The sequence below is a fragment of the Suncus etruscus genome, chromosome 6, assembly GCF_024139225.1.
Source record: "Suncus etruscus isolate mSunEtr1 chromosome 6, mSunEtr1.pri.cur, whole genome shotgun sequence".
Classification (NCBI taxonomy): Eukaryota; Metazoa; Chordata; class Mammalia; order Eulipotyphla; family Soricidae; genus Suncus; species Suncus etruscus.
Window position 1 is genome coordinate 49,707,857 of NC_064853.1, and position 20,356 is coordinate 49,728,212.

The 20,356-nt window shown below is 43.0% G+C and overlaps 1 protein-coding gene and 1 non-coding gene across 2 annotated transcripts in view; both read left to right on the forward strand.

The window, feature by feature from the left end:
* The window catches only part of WASF2 (WASP family member 2), a 103,272-nt gene that overhangs the window by 25,541 nt on the left and 57,375 nt on the right, over positions 1 to 20,356 (forward strand). The gene's annotated exons all lie outside the window — the stretch shown is intronic.
* On the forward strand, positions 17,248 to 17,383 carry LOC126012475 (small nucleolar RNA SNORA65). The gene has a single exon (XR_007496940.1). It is a non-coding gene; the product is annotated as a small nucleolar RNA SNORA65 (small nucleolar RNA).

Here is a 20,356-nt window from a genome sequence, read left to right on the forward strand (position 1 = left end):
GGCCTGGATTTGATCCTCATACCATATCTCCTGAGCATCAACAGGAAGATAGAAAAATATGGCAAAATATTAACAGTTGGTAGATCTAGGCAGAAACATTCTTTCTGCTTGGAACTTTTCTCAAAGTATGAAAAAACCCTAACTTTTAAAAAGTATTGAAACATTTATGAAGTCCAAACAGTGTACTGATTTTTTTTTCTGATTTTTTTGTTTGGTTTGTTTTGTCTTTTGGGTCACGCCTGATAGTGCTCAGGTATCACTCCTGGCAGGATTCAGGGGGCTATATGATTCTGGCACCTGGTGGGTTCAGGGAATTTATGACCCCTGGATTAGGGTGCAGGGGATTGAACCTGGGTAGAGCAAGGCAAGTGCCTTCCTATCTCTCCAGGACTATAATTTGCTAAATTGGGGCCAATCTCAGTTTGATCCCCAGCACTACAAATGGTTTCTAGAGCACTGCCAGGAGTGATCCTTCAACACTTTTATTGAGTTTTATATAATTAAAACGATGTAGTGTATCCCAAACATTCAACCTTTAGCTGTTTTAACACCTCTGAGTGTTCTCCAGTGATAGAGTGATAATATTATTTGTTGTGTAAATCCTAAAAACCTCTTGAAAGAAAGCAGTTTTAATAAATGTGTCAAGACCTGATCATTGTTTCAATGTAATTAAATTTCATTTGAAATTTTGTTTTATTTTGGTATTTGGACCACACCCAGCAGTGGTAATCTCCGCATTCAGGATCAATCCTGGTGAGGCTCCAGGTGCTGGATATTAAACTCAGTTGCATTTAAGACAAGTACCCTGCCTCCTCTGTTCTCTTTTTAGCCTCTTGTTTGATTATTTTTTACCCAATACACACTACCTTTTTCTGTCGCCAAAGTCAGCCTATCACCTCATACACTTTGATAATTTCTCCTTCTGATTTTCCTAATTCTTTTACTTTTTTCCATACCGCTTGGGAAATTCTTTGTCAGACACGGTTTCCTCCAAATTAAAAAAATGCTAACAGAAATTGTAGCACTTAATCAGTTTTTAAAATAGTGACACTTAAAGTCAAATCCTCAAACATCTTATTTTTATTTTTATTTATTTATTTTTTGGTTTTTGGGTCACACCCGGCGTTACTCAGGGGTTACTCCTGGCTATCTGCTCAGAAATAGCTCCTGGCAGGCACGGGGGACCATATGGGACACCGGGGGATCCATCCGTGGTCCTTCCGTGGCTAGCACTTGCAAGGCAGACACCTTACCTCTAGCGCCACCTTGCAAGCCCCTTATTTTTATTTTTTTCTTTAATAATATATATTTTTTGTGGGGGTGTCACACCCGACAGCACTCAGGGATTATTCCTGACTCTATGCTCAGAAATTGCTTCTGGCAGGCAGGGGGACCATATGGGATGCCAGGATTCAAACCACTGTTCTTGTGCATGCAAAGCAAATGCCCCACCTCCATTCTATCTCTCTGGCCCCCAATAATATTTTTATTTAAGCACCATGATTACAAACATGCTTGTAGTTGGGTTTCAGCTATAAAAAAGAATACCCCACCTTCACCAGTGCAACTTTCCCACCACCAATGCCTCCCATCTTCCCCTCCTCCACCCCCTGCCTGTATTCAAGACAGGCATTATAGTTCTTTTACTCACTACCATTGTCATGATAGTGTAGTTATTCCCAAACATCTTATTAATGTGATTTCTACAAAGGGAGAAGCTGGTAAAATGCAACTATATTACTAAATTGAGAAGTAATATCTTCAACTTCACATAGATAGAAAAATCTTACTGAGGCTGTGCAAATGTTTGCTAAAAGGGATTATATCAGTCTGAAATCAAAGACTTTTTTTGGACCACACCTAGGAGCACTTGGGTCACTCCTGGGTCTCCGTTCAGAAATTACTCCTGGTAGGTCTGGGACACTATATGGAATGCTGGGAGTCGAACTTGGGTCGGTTACATCCAAGGCAAACGTCCTCCCCACTGTGCTATTGCTCTGGTCCCCGGAATCAGACATTTATGTGCTTCTTCATTGATCTGTTGCCCAGGTCTTGTTCATTGCCATTCTTCTTATATTTGTAATAGCCTTTTAGAGTTGTGTGTAGTTAAAGACATTGACCTTCACTAACAGAGAAGAATATTTATCAGTCAGTCTCTATAAATAAACTTTCAAAGTGATTTTAGCAGTCTGCTGAGAACTCCCCCAACACCTGTGGGAGGCCTCAACTGGCTGTGCTCATGGCTTACTGCTGGTTCAGTGCTCAGGGATCTCTCTCCTGGTGGTGCTCAGGAGACCATCCATATGCAGTACCAAGGATCAAATGGATCAGTTCTGTGTACTAACCAGCTCTACTATCTTTCCAGCCCTGTGCTCAGGATTTTTAAAGATCACACTACCCTTTTGCTTCTCCTTCTTTATGGGATGTATTAAACCAAGTACATATCCTAGATTAGGTCCAAGACTGGAGGGTGGGGGAGCGCTGAGCAGTGGCACATGCTGACCTAGGACAGTTCGAGCCCCCCCCCCCCCAATCCCATATATATGGTCCCCCATGCTAGGAGCGATTTCTGAGCGCATAGCCAGGAGTAACCCCTGAGTGTCACTGGGTGTGGCCCAAAAAGCAAAAATAAAATAGGGGTCGGAAAGATAGCATGGAGGTAAGGCGTTTGCCTTGCATACAGAGGGACGTTGGTTCGAATCCTGGCATCCCACATGGCCCCCTGAGCCTGCCAGAAGTGATTTTTGAGCATAGAGCCAGGAGTAACTCCTGAGCACTGCTGGGTATGACTGCCCTCCCCCCCAAATAAAAATGATCTAAGACAAGGTGGTTCTGGGCAGAATCTTAAATTTAAAGTAGGTAATTTCCTTTCTATTAGGAAAGGAAATTAGCTACCTAAACCACTTATCTTACCATTATGCCCATTTTTCCTAAGGTGGACCATACAGCCCAGGGAAGTGGGGTAGTGAACACTGAAACAGTTCAGGAGGCGGTGGTAGCCTCAGGTGCAATTTTAGGATTTCCTTTAATTCTGCTTGAAGAAGGCAGATTTTTAGTAGTGGGTCTTTGGGTTTTTTTTTGGGGGGGGGAGTCCACACCCAGTGACAGGTTACTTCTGGCTATGTGCTCAGAAATCACTCCTGACTTGGGGAACCATATGGGATGCTGGGGGATCGAACCGCGATCCGTTCTTGGCTAGCGAAGACAAGGCAGATGCCTTACCCCTTGTGCCAGCATTTTGGCCCCTGCCTTATATATTCTTAATTCCTAATTGCCAAGTCATAAGACTTGGGAAAGAGTAGCTAAAACATGACTACTGTAAGTGTGCATATGTTGTGTGTGTGTGTGTGTGTGTGTGTGTGTGTGTGTGTGTATTTTGGGGGCCTCCCAGAAGTGCTCAGGGGGCTCAAGTTACTTCCGCCAACTAGGCTGGCAGTTCTGTGATAGGACCTTAGGATATGAGCTACTGTGATACGTAGGGACCTTTAGGGTTATACTCAGCAATATTTGAGAGACGGACCATGTGGTGCTGATGCATGGGGTGCTTCGGATTGTACTCTTAATTGCTGTACTCTCTGTGTGTGTGTTGGAGGACAGGGGGGATGGGGAGGTTTGGGCCACACCCAGTGGTGCTCAGGTCTTGCTCCTGACTGTGCTTGGGACCACTGCTGGCAGCACTTGGTGGACCACATATGATGACAAGCATTGAACTGAGGGGCCGGCGAGGTGGCGCTAGAGGTAAGGTGTCTGCCTTGCAAGCGCTTGCCAAGGATCAGGACCTCGGTTCTATCCCCCTGCGTCCCATATGGTCCCCTCAAGCCAGGGGCAATTTCTGAGCACGAAAAAACAAACAAACAAACAAACAAACAAAAAAGAACTGAGTTTTACTGAATCCAAAAACAAGTGCTTTAATTTCTGTACTATTTCTCTATGTATGTTAAACACCAAAATTATTTCTCTAAATTATGAAATTATTTCAATACATTTTCAATCTACTTCCCTCCACCCTCCTCCTCCTCTCATCCCATCCATGTACTTGCACTGACCATGGACTTTATTCTTTTTTTTTTTTTTTTTTTGGACTTTATTCTTAAGCTACATCTTTGATCCTGTACTTAAAATAATATTGATGATTATGTTTTTAATTTTTTGTGATTTTTAAAAAAATTCCTGCCCCAAGTAGTCCTTAGAGGGCCTGAGGGCTACTCTTTGTCATTCTTGGATTGCTGGACCTAGATTTAATGTAAGGATGCAGCGTTTGCACATGTGCTTGCTGGGAGTTGTACTCTTTTGTTTGTGGTAATTGTGAATCTTCTGGTTGGTTTCATAGTGTATCGTGGTGGTACTTCCACATATGTCACCGAGTTTACACCCCTAGCCAGTGCTTTCATATCTTTAGTTGTAGGGCTTGGAGGGGGTTTTACACCAGAGTGTTCTCTGTTGTGGTGCCAGAGGTTCCAGAAAATAGAGCCAAAGCTCAGTATAAATAAGGGCAGCATCATGAATTAATCTCATGGCCTCACACTTAAAAGGCAGGTACTTTTGTTTCTTTTTTTTTTTTCTTTTTTTTTTTTTGTACTTTTGCTTCTAATCCATTTCAGCCCCCATCCAATCTCTATCTTTTTTTTTTTTTTTTGGTTTTTGGGTCACACCCAGCAGCACTCAGAGGTTACTCCTGGCTCTACTCTCAGAAATCCTGGCAGGCATGGGGGACCATAAGGGATGCTAGGATTTGAACTACCATCCTTCTGCATGCAAGGCAAACACTCTACCTCCATGCTATCTCCGGCCCCACAATCTCTATCTTTTTTTTTTTTTTTGTGGTTTTTGGGTCACACCCGGCAGTGCTCAGGGGCCACTCCTGGCTCCATGCTCAGAAATTGCTCCCGGCAGGCACGGGGGACCATATGGGACGCCGGGATTCGAACCGATGACCTTCTGCATGAAAGGCAAACGCCTTATCTCCATGCTATCTCTCCGGCCCCACAATCTCTATCTTAAATATAACTACAATTATCAATTAGTTCAACCATGAACTAATTAAAATCACAAAATATTGGGTCAAGGAAATATTTCAACAGGAGAGCACTTCTCTTGCAATTTGGAACCATGGATTTTATTTCTGGCATTTCAGGAAAAAAAAGTATTATTGGCTTGATTGATTATATATTTTTTAATGTGGGAAGTACTAATAAATACTTTTGAGACTGTAACAGACAAAATTTCTGCCCACAAGAAGGTGGACCAGAGTGAAAGGAGTTAGTTCATATCCTCCACACTATATATGGTTCCCTGAGCACTGACGAGGTCACTTTTTTTTTTTGGGGGGGGGGGTCATACCCTGTGGCACTCAGGGGTTACTCCTGGCTCTGTGCTCAGAAATTGCTCCTGGTAGGCTTGGGGGACCTGGGATACTGGGGATCAAACCGGGGTTCATCCTGTGTTGGCTCAGCTTGCAAGGCAAACGCCTTACTTACCGATGTGCTATCAGTCTGGCGACAGGGGTCACTCTTGACTTTAGAGCCAGGAATGTCTCCTGAATATGGTAGGTATGACCTCAGAACCAGATAAATGATTGAAACAGGTGCTAGAGTGATAGTAGTAAGGCACTTTCCTTGCATGCAGCTGACCTAGGTTCGATCCTTACCCACCTGGTCCCCTGACCCTGCTTGGAGTAATCCCTGAGAGCAGAGCCAGGAGTAATCAGTCCTTGAGCACTGCTGTGTGTGGCTCAAAAACTTAAAAAAAAAAAAAAAAAAGAAAAAGTGAGGGGAGAAAAAAGAAATATGTGTTTAAGAGAATAAGCTTTTTTTGTGCATAGCAGCTAGGGCGCTTTCTTTGCACATGGTGAACCAGATCTTCAGTATCCCATATGGTCCCCTGAACCCACCAGGAGTGATTTCTGAGTGCAGAGCCAGATATAACTCCTGAGCACTGCCAGGTACGACCTATAAAAATAAAAAAAAAATGGAAAAAAATGTAAAGGGAGAGAAGTATGTGCTCGAGAGAACATGATAAATAAACAGACGAGCAAGAGAGATGTGTTCAAGGGAAAACTGGGGTTTGAAGAGAAAGTCTAGGGGCCAGAGCAATAGCACAGTTGGTAGGGTGTTTGCCTAGCACACAACCCACGGGGTTCAATCCCTGCATCCCATAGTGCCAGCTATGGTCCAAAAACAAAATAAACAAAAAAAGAGAGAAAATAAGTATTTAATATTTTAAATATTAAAATAAAAACATTTGGGGGGCACAACTGATAAGCTCAGGGCTAACTCCTGGCTCTGCTCTCAGGATCACTCCTGGTGGGTCTCAGGAGGCCATTGGGTTGCTGAGAATTGAACCCATGTCAGTCACACACAACATAAGCACCTTACTCGACACCTTACTCTTTGGTCACCTACACATATTTTAAAATATATAATGTCTAAAAGGACTAGGGATATATGTGCTTTGCATGCATGAGACTCAAGGTTCAGTCCTGGTACCAATAAAAAAAAAATGATTTGTGGGGTCGGAGAGATAGACAAGGGTAGGGCGTTTGCCTTGCATGCAGCCAATCCAGGACAGACAGTGGTTTGAATTCTTAGCATCCCATGTGCCCCACCCCCTTACCTTCCAGGAGCCATTTCTGAGCGCAGAGCCAGGAATAACCCCTGAGCACCACCAGGTGTGACCCAAAAACCGAAAGAAAAAAAAAAGGAAAAAGATTTGTATTGATAAATTTTAAAGCATTGAGAGAATATTGGTGATACTTGCTCTAATTTAGTGTCTCACCGTGTTCTGCTTTGACACAAGTAGATTTTTGGGAATAAAAAAACTGAGGCCCAAGAAGATGAAATTATTTAATGCTTCAAAAATGAAAGTTGATCAGTGATAACTTGGTTTCAGACCAGGTATAGAGCACTCTTCTATGTTGCATCTCTCCCATTAGGTAGATTCTATTGATCAATTAGAAGTGCTTCCTCTTGGACTACTCCTCAATCTTTCACCCCTTTCTGTGGTATGTTCACCAGCTGCTGCCAGAGAGACCTTTCTAAATGCAAATCCGATCATGTTACTCTCTGGCTTCAATCTTAAATAGTTCCCAATAGCCTTCAGCACACTCCCAAATGCTATAGTGCAGCATACAAGGCTCTCTGTGCCTTGGCTTCTGTCTGCCTTATTAGCCTCATTGCTCATGACTTTCTGCACTTCAGCCCCACCAGGCTATTTGCTGTTCTGGAACACTGTTCGCCTCTGTGCACACAGCTCCACCTGAAACTCATCTAACAATCTTATTTGTCCTTTAAGATACCCTTTCTTTGCTGATTCCCCTTCTCCTAACTTGAACTGGATACCTTTCTATGACCTTGAATTTAATGTACTTAGCACTGAATAGTATCCCCTTTATCTGTCTTCAATAGCCTTTGAACTTCATGAAGGCAGGAGTAATATTGAATCCTATGCCTTATTATGGCACAGTACATGGTACTTAAGTGGTCTGTTGAGCGAGTGAATGTTTTTTGTTTTTCGTTTTTTGGGTCATACTCGGCAGTGCTCAGGAGTTACTCCTGGCTCTATGTTCAGAAATCGCTCCTGGCAAGCACGGGGGACCATATGGGATGCTGGGATTTGAATCACCGTCCTTCATGCAAGGCAAACGCCCTACTTCCATGCTATCTCTCTGGTGAATAAATATAATTGATGTTACTTTATACAAATTCTACAGATAGGGGCCAGAGAGATAGCAGAAGGACAGTGGTTCAAATCCTGGCATCTCATATGGTCTCCCGAGCTTACCAGGAGCGTTTTCTTTTTTTTTTCTTTTCTTTCTGGCAGGCTCAGGGGACCATATGGGATACTGGCATTTGAACCACCGTCCTGCATCTAAGGCAAATGCCCTACCACTGTGCTATCTCTCTGGCCCCATCCAGGAGCGATTTCTGAGCGTAGAACCAGGAATAACCCCTGAGTGCTGCCAGTATGACCCAAAAAAACAAAACAAACAAACAAAAAGGCATGCCCAAAGATTTTTCACTTTGAGGCTGGAAAGATAGCTACTTGGGTAAGCCCAATACTCAGAATTGCATAGGTCCCCAGATACCACCAGGTAACTCCAGTGACCCCTAGCATTGCTGAGTTGTCTGGCTTAGTTGGCCAAGTATTGCTGGGAGGGACTCCTGGATCCCTGAACATTGCTTGGGAAATTAAAAAGTATTTTCAGGGGATTGAGAAATAGTACAGGGATTAAGGCACTTGCCTTGTATGTGGCCAATTTGAGATCAATCTCCAGTTCTGCATATTCAATCCGTAGTACCCTGAGTGAAGAACCATGAGTAAGCCCTGAGTACAGCCAAGTGAGACTAAAATGTTGCCTCTCCCAATCCCCAGAGTGAAAAAAAAGAACTGTTACTTGGGCTTTACCTTAAAAATTGGTTAAAAAAAAAAAAAGTATGAAGCTGGAGAGATAGTGCAGTGGGGAAGGTGCTTGGCTTGCATGAAGTTTACTTGGGCTTAATCCCCAGCACTTTATATGGTCTCCCAAGCCCATCAGGAGTAATTCCTGAGTACAGATTTAGGGGTAAGCCTTCAGCGCCACCAGTTTTGGGCCCCTTCCCTCCAGAAAAACCAGTTTTAAGAGAGAATGCAGTGCAATGGTGAGCCATAGGAAAAGTCTAGAGGACTGTAGGGAAGGCCAGTGTAAATGGAGATGTTATAAGAGATCAGATGGTAGCTATATAAAGGTATCATGTAGTATGTGATTTTTCTGTTGTCCTAAATAAAAGGGATTACCACTGAAAGGGTATTCATTCAACTAACATTAACTGTTTCATGTTTCTTTTACTGTTTCCTCTTTAGCAATGGAATTTAATTGTGTTTTATTTGGTCTGTTCTTTTATGATAACTATATTTGGAATCCTTTTATGATTTAGGTGACTCTGCTTTGAGTACCTTCTGGTCACACCTCATACTTGAGCACTGTGGAGTGGGTGATACTTTGCTTTTAAAGCAGCTTGGAAGGAGGATTTAAATGACCTTCAAAGACTAATGTCAGGCCCCTGTGTCAATGTCACTGCAATTCATGCATGCATCAGAGAGTGGGAAAGGGAACATAATTATGGAGGAGGGGAATAGTAACCCTGCATGAATGGGCAGTTGAAAGTCTTGGGCCCGCCCCTTAACCTCGGGAAAGGACTTTCTTACATTTGCTGCCAAAGAGGTCATAGGGAGAGCCCACATAAATACCATCCTCCCCCTGGGTGTGTGAGCCAGTCTCATTCTTTTGCTTCCACAGGTGCAAAATAGGTCCACCAAATAGTGTTCTGATCTCTGTTGAACAGACTTTGGCATCTTATTGTTTTTCTTTAGAAAATCAGTCCCTTCCAAGCATGGAACATGGCAATTTTAGGTCAGCAGGCATTTAAAGACACCTTTTTAACTTTCAAGGATTGACTTAATAAGGTGTATTTTGTACAAAAATAACCATGTTAACAAGATGAGATTTGAGCCATTAAAATCTTGGAAAGGGCTTAGTTTTAGCTATTGGTGTACCTTTAACCTGTGAAATTACTTTTTGCTGTCTTTTAATGGTGCTGACCTTCTAAAGGACTGTGATCATCATCAGTTATCAGGCTCCACTCCTCTGTGAACCTTTGGTAACTGCTTAAAATCCATTATAGTGTTTGAGATGAGGGAACCCTTAGCAATCCTTCTCACTCTTTTTTTTTTTTTTGGGCCACACCCGTTTGAGGCTCAGGGGTTACTCCTGGCTATGTGCTCAGAAATCGCCCCTGGCTTGGGGGGACCATATGGGACGCCGGGGGATCGAACCGCGGTCCGTTCCTTGGCTAGCGCTTGTAAGGCAGACACCTTACCTCTAGCGCCACCTTCCCGGCCCAGCAATCCTTCTCACTATCCTTTCATATGATAAAGAACTTTCTTGGTTAGCTTGAATGACTGATAAGCTTGTCTTTGTACTCCAGAACTACAGTTTGAGGCCAGAGTGATAGTACTGCGGGTAGGGGGGCATTTGTCTTACATGGATCCCTGGCATCCCATCTGGTCCCCAAGCCTACCTGGAGTAATCCCTGAGCACTGCTGGGTGTGACCAAAAACAAAAACAAAACAAAACTACAGTTTGACCAAAGAAGTTAGTTACAGTCATCTTCCTCCGTTTCTTCCATTTGTTTTGGGAAATGGTATCTGTGAAGCAGAACTGTATCTTTGACTCTGAACAGGAGAAAAATCTGTTTCAGTGAAATCATTGAGAATAGCTGAAAATACATGACACTTCTTAGTACTTTAAATAGGACTTTTCTGTTTTGGCAGAAAAGTGCTGTGCAAACATGACTCCAATTGTTACCTCTATAACATGTATGTTCATACAGTTCTTGTTATTCCTAAAATTTAGAAAAGCATTGTATGTTCCTCTATTTAGGGGAGAGGGTACACCTGCTGGTACTTAGGAGCCATACCTGGCTCTGTGCTTCAGGGCTTTACTTGCTGGTGGAAACCATTTGTGGTGCCAGGATTTGAAATAGTTTTGTAACTGCAGCATGCAAGGCAAGTGCCTTAAACACTGTGCTATTTCTTTCTTTATTTTTTTAGAGTTAAGAAGTTGTTGACGGTTGAGTTTCAGTCATACAATATTCTAACACCCATCCCTCCTTCACCAGTATACATTGCCTGCCTGCCTGCCTCTATGGCCTCCCTCCCTCTTTTTTTTTTTTTTTTTTCCCCTGTTTAGGCAACTTGGTTTGCAATACTATTTCTTTTTGTTTGTTTGTTTTGTTTTTGGGCCACACCTGGTGATGCTCAGGAATTACTTCTGGATCTGAGCTCAGAAATTGCTTCTGGCTTGGGGACCATATGGGACTCTGGAAATCGAACCCAGGTCCATCCTGGGTCAGCCGCGTGCAAGGCAAACATCCAACCGCTGTGCATTCACTCTGGCTCCCTGCAATACTATTTCTGAAGGAGTGTCATACATATCACTTTACCTCCTTTCAACACTCAATTCTTGTCCAGAGTGATCATTTCCAAACTATTATCCTAATAGTTCCTTCTCTATCCTAACTATACTTTCCCCTATTTCTGTTGTCTTTGGATATTATTCTCATACTGTGTTTTTTTCTTAATTTTCCATAAATAAGTGTGATCATTCTACTTCTGTCTCTCTACCTCTGACTCATTTCACGCAGCATGATATACTGTCTTATAGCAAATCTCATGACTTCATTTTTTCTAATGACTAGATAGTATTCCATTAACTGTACTATTTTACTAGCCCCTCATATATATTTTTGTATTATATGTAATCTAAATATAATTTAGGGACAGGGAGATTGCTTAATGCATTGGTTGAGCGTGTGCTTGTGTACAACAGCCCAGATTCTGGCACCACCTGTTTCCCTCCACACCTTTTTAGTTATATGGTTCAGTCTGTGTGGGGATAGGGTTGTGTCAGGAATTGTACCTAGAACTTCATATTTGCAAAGCAAGCATTCTGTCATGGAGCTCCATCCCTAGTCTCTATTGTCTTAGTTCCAACCTTTTCCTCTCTTTTCATAAAAGTTCTTTAGTGCATAGATAATGACAGAGCCTGTTTTCAAATATGTTTATAGAGATTTAGTTATACAATTTATTTACCGTTGTTCACTTTTTTTGTTTGTTTGTTTTTGGGCCATAACTGGCGGTGCACCAGGGTTACTACTGGTTCTGCACTTAGAAATCACTCCTGACAGGTTCAGGGGACCATATGGGATGCTGGGGATTGAACCTGGATCTATCCCAGATCAGCACCGTGCAAGGCAAACGCCTTACCTCTGTGCTATTGCTCGACCCACCATTGCAAAGTTCACTTTCTTTGTGAAAATGAGAGAACCATCTGGCTACTAAAGGAAAGTGTAACAGCAAACTTGAAGGATTAAAAACCCAGAGAGGGGGCCGCGGCGATGGCGCTAGAGGTAAGGTGTCTGCCTTGCCAGCGCTAGCCTAGGACAGACCGCGGTTCCATCCCCCGGCATCCCATATGGTCCCCCAAGCCAAGCCAGGATTGACTTCTGAGTGCATAGCCAGGAGTAACCCCTGAGCGTCACCGGGTGTGGCCCCAAAACAAAAAAAACCCAGAGAGCAGGAAGAATGCTTAGGGGTTATCTCAGAAATTTATGATTGGTAGTAACAGAACAGAAATTAGGTAATGGAAAATTTAGGTTACTGTACCAAAGATATGCCTCCAACACATTTTGGCTTGAAATGATCTTTATAAGCAAAGCCTTTTGTGATGACTGGAATGCCACAGAATTAATCTCTTGGCTTTTTGTCCCACAAAGGCATTAGAATTTAAAACAGACCCTTTAATATGATTTATGGCAGACAAGAAATACCAGTTTAGTTAGGGCAGGTGGTATTTAATTACTCTTCTCTGTGGGAGTGGTACTGTACCCACTAAAATTATGAGTGAAATCGCAACAAAGTGCGGCTTTTAAAAATAAATATATATTTCAAAAGAGACATTAGTTTTTTTGTATTTTTCTAATGTCAGGGGTTAATTTAAAATATTAATGCTAGAAAGATTAATTTAAGATATTAAATCTAGTAGGCAAGAATACATGTACATATTGTAATTACTTCCTTTTTACAATTAAAGTAATTGTATTATATTTAATGAGCTATTTACATTTAATAATTAAAAAAGACTTATCTTTTCAGTATTCCCTATATACAGAAATAGATGGGAAGCAGGAAATGCAGTTCTGATATTATTTTTACTTGAGGCTAAAAGGAAAAACAACTGTGCTTTTTGAAAAAGGGTCAGAAGTTTATTATTTTATAATATACATATATAGTTCAGTACTTACCCATTAGAATGTATTTTGGTTCACTGTAAAAGAACATGAAAGAAAAAAAGAAGATTGGTGCTATTATAAAAATAAAAGGTTCTTGAGCAGAGGATGACAGGCTTTGCATACAGGAACCCTTTATGATACATGATACTCCAGGAGTAGCTCCCTGGTGGGTCAATGGGTGTGGTGCATCTCCTCTCCCTGACTCCCTGCAAATAAAGTTCCTAGCGACAAAATTTGGTAAACTGAATGAACGGGGGTGGGGGGGGAATGAAACTTGAAATAAATAATAAATCTCAGAGACCCTGGGGTAAAAGTAACCCACAAGGGGGCTGGAGAGATAGCATGGAGACAGGGCATTTGCCTTGCATGCAGAAGGATGGTGGTTCGAATCCCGGCATCCCATATGGTTCCCCGAGCCTGCCAGGAGCAATTTCTGAGCGTAAAGCCGGGAGGAACCCCTGAGCGCTGCTGGGTGTGACCCAAAGATCAAAAAAAAAAAAAAAATAGTAACCCCACAGAAGCCACGAAACCCAAATGCCTACTGATTGAAAACCAATAGCATTCAAACATGTTACTGAGGCTGGCACTTTAAATGAGCCAGTGTTTATGCTGCTGCAGATGAAAGATGTTAAGCCCTAGAGCAGCTGGCTAAAATTGGGTGTAGAGAGGGAGAAAGCAGTGTGTTATCCTCATTAACACCGTTTTGGTTCTAGGGTAAATATGTCAGGAAGTCTTTCTTATGTTAACATGCACCCCTTTTTGAGGGGAAAGACATTAATCTGGGGTTTTGTGACACTAGTGTGTGATGCTTTGGGTGTTTGTGAAGAGTTGGTGTGTTGTCATGGAAAGAGCATGAACTTTGGACACAAATGGACCTGGATTTAAAAGCCGACCTGTTGAAGGTTGTAGTTACTGGTTTTTTATTTGTGAAATATAAATGCTACTACTTAATTTGCAGAAGTGTTTAAGGATTAGAGATATTTTAAAAACTGTGAATAAATGGATGGACCATTTCAAGAATTCAGGTATTTATAGAGACAGTACTAGGATATGAAGAATTTTTTAAAATCCCACTCTTGAGACACTGAGAGGGTGGTAAGAAAAGTGGACACTGGGGGAAGGTGTGGTGAGGGAGGGTGTTATGCAGGAAACCCTATCATTAACAGTATCAGAAACTACAAAGCCTAAAAGAAAGAAAAACAGAATCCTGCCCTTAGGTCCATATATCTTGCCATTGTTACCCTTACTTACAGGTTTAAAGATTTCTTTATTTTAATTACCTATATTCAAAGAGTTATGCATTCCAAAAATCCTTACAAAAAGGAATGGTAGTGTACCATAAAAGAGGGTCAACATACCTCTTTGGCACTTTTTGAGAGGGAGAAATGACTTCAGACTAGAAAAGTCAAGGAAGACTTCTTAGAAGTGGTAACATTTGCCTTGGGCCTTTAAGATGAAAGGATTTTATTTTTAAGAAATGCCATAATCCAGATAATAGTGCCTTTGAGACTATTTTATTTTCAAAGTACATAAAGTGAAAATACTGAATTGAATCTTGACTGATTTGGAAGACTGATACCATTTGTCTTAGTCCAGGGGTCTCAAACTCAATTTACCTGGGGGCCGCAGGAGGCAAAGTCGGGGTGATCCTTGAGTGCAAAGTCAGTAGTAAACCTTGAACATTGGGGGGTGTGACCCAAACAACTAAAACAAAACAAGATTCCTCTAGGGCAGAGCCACAGAATGTTGTACGGAGGGCCCACGACGAGTTTGAGACCCATGTGACTTAGTCCTTAAAATTGGCGTAATATAAGCAGAGGGCATCTACCTTTTTCTCAGCATTTGTCTCTTTAGAAAGTCAGAGACTCACCTTTTGTTGGCTCTCAACTGAGACCAAAGGAAATAGGGCCTATTAAGGGAAACCTTTGTGTAGTGCTTAATGTTATTTAATTTAACCAATTCTCCTTAGATTATTCTATTATAACTGGAAGGACTCAGCAGTTCTTTGAATGAGTTATTGAGTACCTACTAGGTGCTTGGCCCCCCTCCAGAATGCTTATTTGTGTTACATCTTTTTTCTAAGTGTGGGGGTGGGATAGGGCACACACTAGACAATTCTCAGGTTACTTCTTGCTCTACTCTCAGGGATCACTCCTGAGAAATTTGGGGGGCCATATGGGGTGCCAGGGAGCAAAGCCGGGTCAACCATTGCAAGGCAAACACCCTGCTGGCTCTGCTATTGCTCAGGCATGGAATGCCAGGATTCAAACTACCATTCATCCTGAAATGGTTGTGTGCAAGGCAAACGCCCTACCGCTGTACTATCTCTGGTCCCTATATGCTATATTTTATCTTTTTTTTTTTTTTTTTGGTTTTTGGGTCACACCCGGCAGTGCTCAGGGGTTATTCCTGGCTCCAGGCTCAGAACTTGCTCCTGGCAGGCACGGGGGACCATATGGGGCGCCGGGATTCGAACCGATGACCTCCTGCATGAAAGGCAAACGCCTTACCCATGCTATCTCTCCGGCCCCTATATTTTATCTTTTAACTGTAGCATTTTCCCTATTTTTACAAATGAGACTCAGTGAGAGAAATAGAAATAAATGCCAGTCTTGAATACAGGGGTGGGGGAGGAAGAGATGGGGACATTGATGATGGGAAGGTTGCACTGGTGAAGGGAGGGTGTTCTTTTTTATAATGGAAATCCAACTACAAACATGCTTATAATCATGATGCTTAAATGTATTTTAAAAAAACACAAAAACAAATGAGACTCAGAGAGATTAGCAGATCAAAAATCATCTAACTATGGGACCAGAGCAATGGGGCAGCGTAGAGCATTTGCCCTGCACGCAGCTGACCCAGAATGGACCACGGTTCGATCCCCCGGCATCCCATATGGTTCCCCAAGCCAGGAGCGATTTCTGAACACATAGCCAGGAGTAACCCCTGAGCATCAATGGGTATGGCCCAAAAACCAAAAAACCAAAAACTATATAACTAAAGATTCAGAGAATCGTAGATTCGCTTGACTGAACATATCTCTGGATCTGGATCCACCCTGTTACGTTTGATTTTTTTGCATGTGTGTCAGAAGTGGCGGTGCTCAGGGGTTTCTCCTGGCTCTGCGCTCAGAAATCACTCTGGGTAGGCATGGGGGAACATATAGGATGCCAGGATTCGAATCACCATCCATCCTGGATTGGGTGCATGCAAGGCAAATGCCCTACCTACTGTTGTGCTATCTTTCCAACCCCTATATTTGTGTGTTTTTTTTTTTAATTTGTTTGTTTGCTTGTTTTTGGGTCACACTCGGTGACGCTCAGGGATTACTCCTGGCTATGCACTCAGAAATTGCTCCTTGTGGGGCCTGGAGAGATAGCACAGCGGCGTATGCCTTGCAAGCAGCCGATTCAGGACCAAAGGTGGTTGGTTCGAATCCCGGTGTCCCATATGGTCCCCCGTGCCTGGCAGGAGCTATTTCTGAGCAGACAGCTAGGAGTAACTCCTGAGCACCGCCGGGTGTTGCCCAAAAACAAAACAAAACAAAACAAAACAAAACAAAACAAAACAAAAAAATCGCTCCTTGCTTTGGGGTCCATATGGATGACAGGAATCGAACAAAGGTCTGTTTTGGATCAGCCACGTGCAAGGCAAACACCCTACCTCTGTGCTATTGCTCCAGCCCTATATTTGATTTTTTTTTTGTTTTTGTTTTTTTTGGGTCACACCCGGCGGTGCTCAGGGGTTACTCCTGGCTGTCTGCTCAGAAATAGCTCCTGGCAGGCACGGGGAACCATGTGGGACACCGGGATTAGAACCAACCACCTTTGGTCCTGGATTGGCTGCTTGCAAAGCAAACGCCGCTGTGCTATATCTCCGGGCCCTATTTGATTTTTTTTTAACATGATAGATAACTGTTTTTCTTCAAGTGGGTGATATTGCTTTGCCCTAGGGACACTGGGACTATGAGGAGTGACAGTAGAGCTGTAATTGGGGGTAGGTGCTGTCTCTTCAAAGAAAGAAGGTAAATTTTTAGGGGGTGCATGAGTATTTTTTCTGAAAAGGGGTAAAGGCCAAATAAGTTTGGGAACCTCAGAGTTACTGGAGGTTACTGGGTAGAACACATGCCTTGAATCATAAAGCTCTGGATTTGATCCTTGGAACCTATCCCCAGAAGATCTTAAGAGGACTTTTCTGTGATTCTCAGTTGTGATCATTTAAAAATTTAAATGTTGGGGCCAGAGAGATAGTACAGTGAGCAGGGAACTTTTCCTTGAAGGCGTCTGCCCCAAGTTTGATTCTTCTTAGCTTCCCATATAGTCATCTGAGCACTGCCAGGAGTGATTCCTGAGCACAGAGCCAGGAGTAATCACTGAGCATCACTGGGTATGGCTGGAAAATAAAAACTTCAGTGTGTCCAGCCACTGCCACCATGCACCTGTCCCTTCTCTGTTGGCTGATGCAATTCAGTGGAGAGCTGAGACTGAAGCCAAGCTTAGGAAACAGAGTCGTTCTTCATGTGGATGGCTCTGTGCCAAAATAAGGGAATAGCCTGAAAACAAGAAAAAGGGGGAAATATTATTTATCCATGTCTTATCAAAAAACATGAACCTGGTATTCAGTAGAAAACATGCCACCGGAGGGGGTTGGGGATAGTACAGTGAGGGAGCAAGGACTCTAGTGGAGGAAAGCATTTAAACAGGAGAGGTGGTGCTAAAAGGTGTTAAAGTAATATGTATGAAATCCTATCAGCAACAGTCCTGTAAACCACAGTGCAAAGACTTAAAAAAAAAAAGCCTCTCAGAAGCAGACTGGTGGGTAAGAGGTAAATGTATGGGGGCATCATCGGAGGAGGGAAGAGGATACTGGCCTATCAAAAACTTTGTAATTTCACAGTGACTTAAAAAAAAACAACAACTCACAAACAACAAACAAAAACACCCCACTGTGTTTTACACTATGTTGTGATATTTTACTTTCAATGCTTTTCAGGACAATAATTTTTTTTCTTGTGACTCCTTCTAATAGTATTCCATGGTATACACTTATAGAAGATGAATTATAATTAATGTGACCTGAAGAATTTGGGGAGGGTAAGTAGTCTATACTCTGTAATGCTTAGGGGTTATCCTAGGCTCTCTGCTCAGGAGTCATTCCTTGTTCCTTATTCAGAGGACCATATACGATGACGGTCAGCTGCTTGCAAGGCAAGTATATAGCTCCTGTGCTGTCTCTGAAGCCCCCTAACTTGAAGAATCTTATATATTTTTTATGAGTGGAGACCTTGTAAACCTAGAGTAGAAATCAATCTTTAACTGAACAAGAAAGCACATAACTATGATTTCTGCAAAGCCCTGTGATTACCCTGACTTCATCTAGATATATTCTAATCGTGGAGCATGGTAAGGGAACTGAAGAGACAGCAGAGATTATAGTTTAGTGGCTGAACTATAGAGATTGAGATAGGAGACTGTAGTGGGAATTTGGGTAGAAGTCTAAAAGGAGGTAAATGCAGAAAAACTGTTCCAAAATTTTCTTCAGGGTTCTTTTGAGCCTTGCTGACTACACTTAGATATCCCTCAGGTCAAACTCTTGGAGTTGGGAAAGTATATCCAGGAAGCAATGAGCTATTGGTTCATAGAGCTGGGAGGTATTCAGGTCCCTACCAGCCATTTTCCTTATTGGGAACTTCTAATAGATGCTTGCAAAGGTGCAGCATCTTCGTATTGGCTAAAATATTAATAGAGTAGAGAGGCTACTCTAAAAACAAGCCCCAGGTCTACATTGGGACTAGAGTGATACAGTACAGTGGGTAGAGGCCTTGCCTTGCATGTGGTTGATGGGGTTTTTGTATTGTTTTGGGGCCACACCCTGTGGCACGTGGGTTACTTCTGGCTCTGTGCTAAGGAATTGCTCCTGGCAGACTCAGGGGACCATATGGGATGCCAGGGATCAAATCTGGGTTGGCTGTGTACAAGGCAAATGCTTTACTTGCTGTGCCATCGCTCCGGCTCCTGTTGACATAGGTTTGATCTCTGGCACACTATGTAGTCTCCCCAAGTCAACTGTGAATGATTCCTGAGAGCATATCCAGGAGAAACCCCTGACTACCTCTTGGTATTGGCCAAAACCAATTCATCAAAAAATAAGAAAAAAAAATTTTTGGGTCACACCTGGCAGCACTCAGGGGTTACTCCTGGCTCTATGCTCAGAAATTCTCCTGGCTGGCTCAGGGGACCATATAAGGTGCTGGGATTCAAACCACCGCCTTTCTGCTTGCAAGGCAAATGCCCTACCTCTATGCTATCTCTCTGGCCCCAAGTAAATTTATTTTTTTTTATTTTTGGGTCACACCTGGCAGTGCTCAGGGGCTGCTCCTGGCTCTACACACTCAGAAATAGCTCCTGGCAGGCTGGGGGGACCATATGGGATGCCGTAATTCGAACCACTGACCTTTTTGCATGCAAGGCAAATGTCCTACCTCTATGCTCTCTCTCCAGCCCTAATTTTTTTTTTGTTTGTTTGTTTTTGTTTTTGGGTCACACCCGACGTGCTCAGAGGTTACTCCTGGCTGTCTGCTCAGAAATAGCTCCTGGCAGGCACGGGGGACCATATGGGACACCAGGATTCGAACCAACCACCTTTGGTCCTGGATCGGGGGACCATATGGGACACCGGGATTCGAACCAACCACCTTTGGTCCTGGATCAGTGGACCATATGGGACACCGGGATTCGAACCAACCACCTTTGGTCCTGGATCGGCTGCTTGCAAGGCAAACGCCACTGTGCTATCTCTCCGGGCCTTTTTTTTTTTTTTTTAAGCCAGTCTGCTGGCCCTATTTTTTATTTAATTTTTGGATTTTGGTTTTTGGGCCACACCTGGCGGTGCTCAGGGGTTACTCCTGGCTTTCTGCTCAGAAATCACTCCTGGCAGGCACCAGGGACCATATGGGATGCCGGGATTTGAACCACCGTTGGTCCTGGGTCAGCACTTGCAAGGCAAACGCCCTACTGCTATGCTATCTCTTTGGCCCAATTTTTTTTTTTTTTTTTTTTTGGTTTTTGGGCCACACCCTGTGACGCTCAGGGGTTACTCCTGGCTATGCGCTCAGAAGTTGCTCCTGGCTTCTTGGGGGACCATATGGGACGCCGGGGGATCGAACCGCGGTCCGTCCTAGGCTAGCACAGGCAAGGCAGGCACCTTACCTCCAGCGCCACCGCCCGGCCCCTGGCCCAATTTTTTTATTTTTTTGGTAAACATTTAAAAAATATGGAGCTGGAGTGATAGCACAGTGGTAGGGCATTTGCCTTACATGCTGCTGACCCGGGACTGACCCAGGTTCAATCTCAGGCATCCCGAGCTTGCCAGGAGTGATTTCTGAGCACAGAGCCAGGAGTAACACTGAGTGCCGCCAGGTGTCACCCAAAAACCTAAAACAAAAACAAAATTTAAAAAATATAAGGATAGGGGCCGGAGAGATAGCATGGAGGTAAGGCATTTACCTTTCATGCAGAAGGTCATCG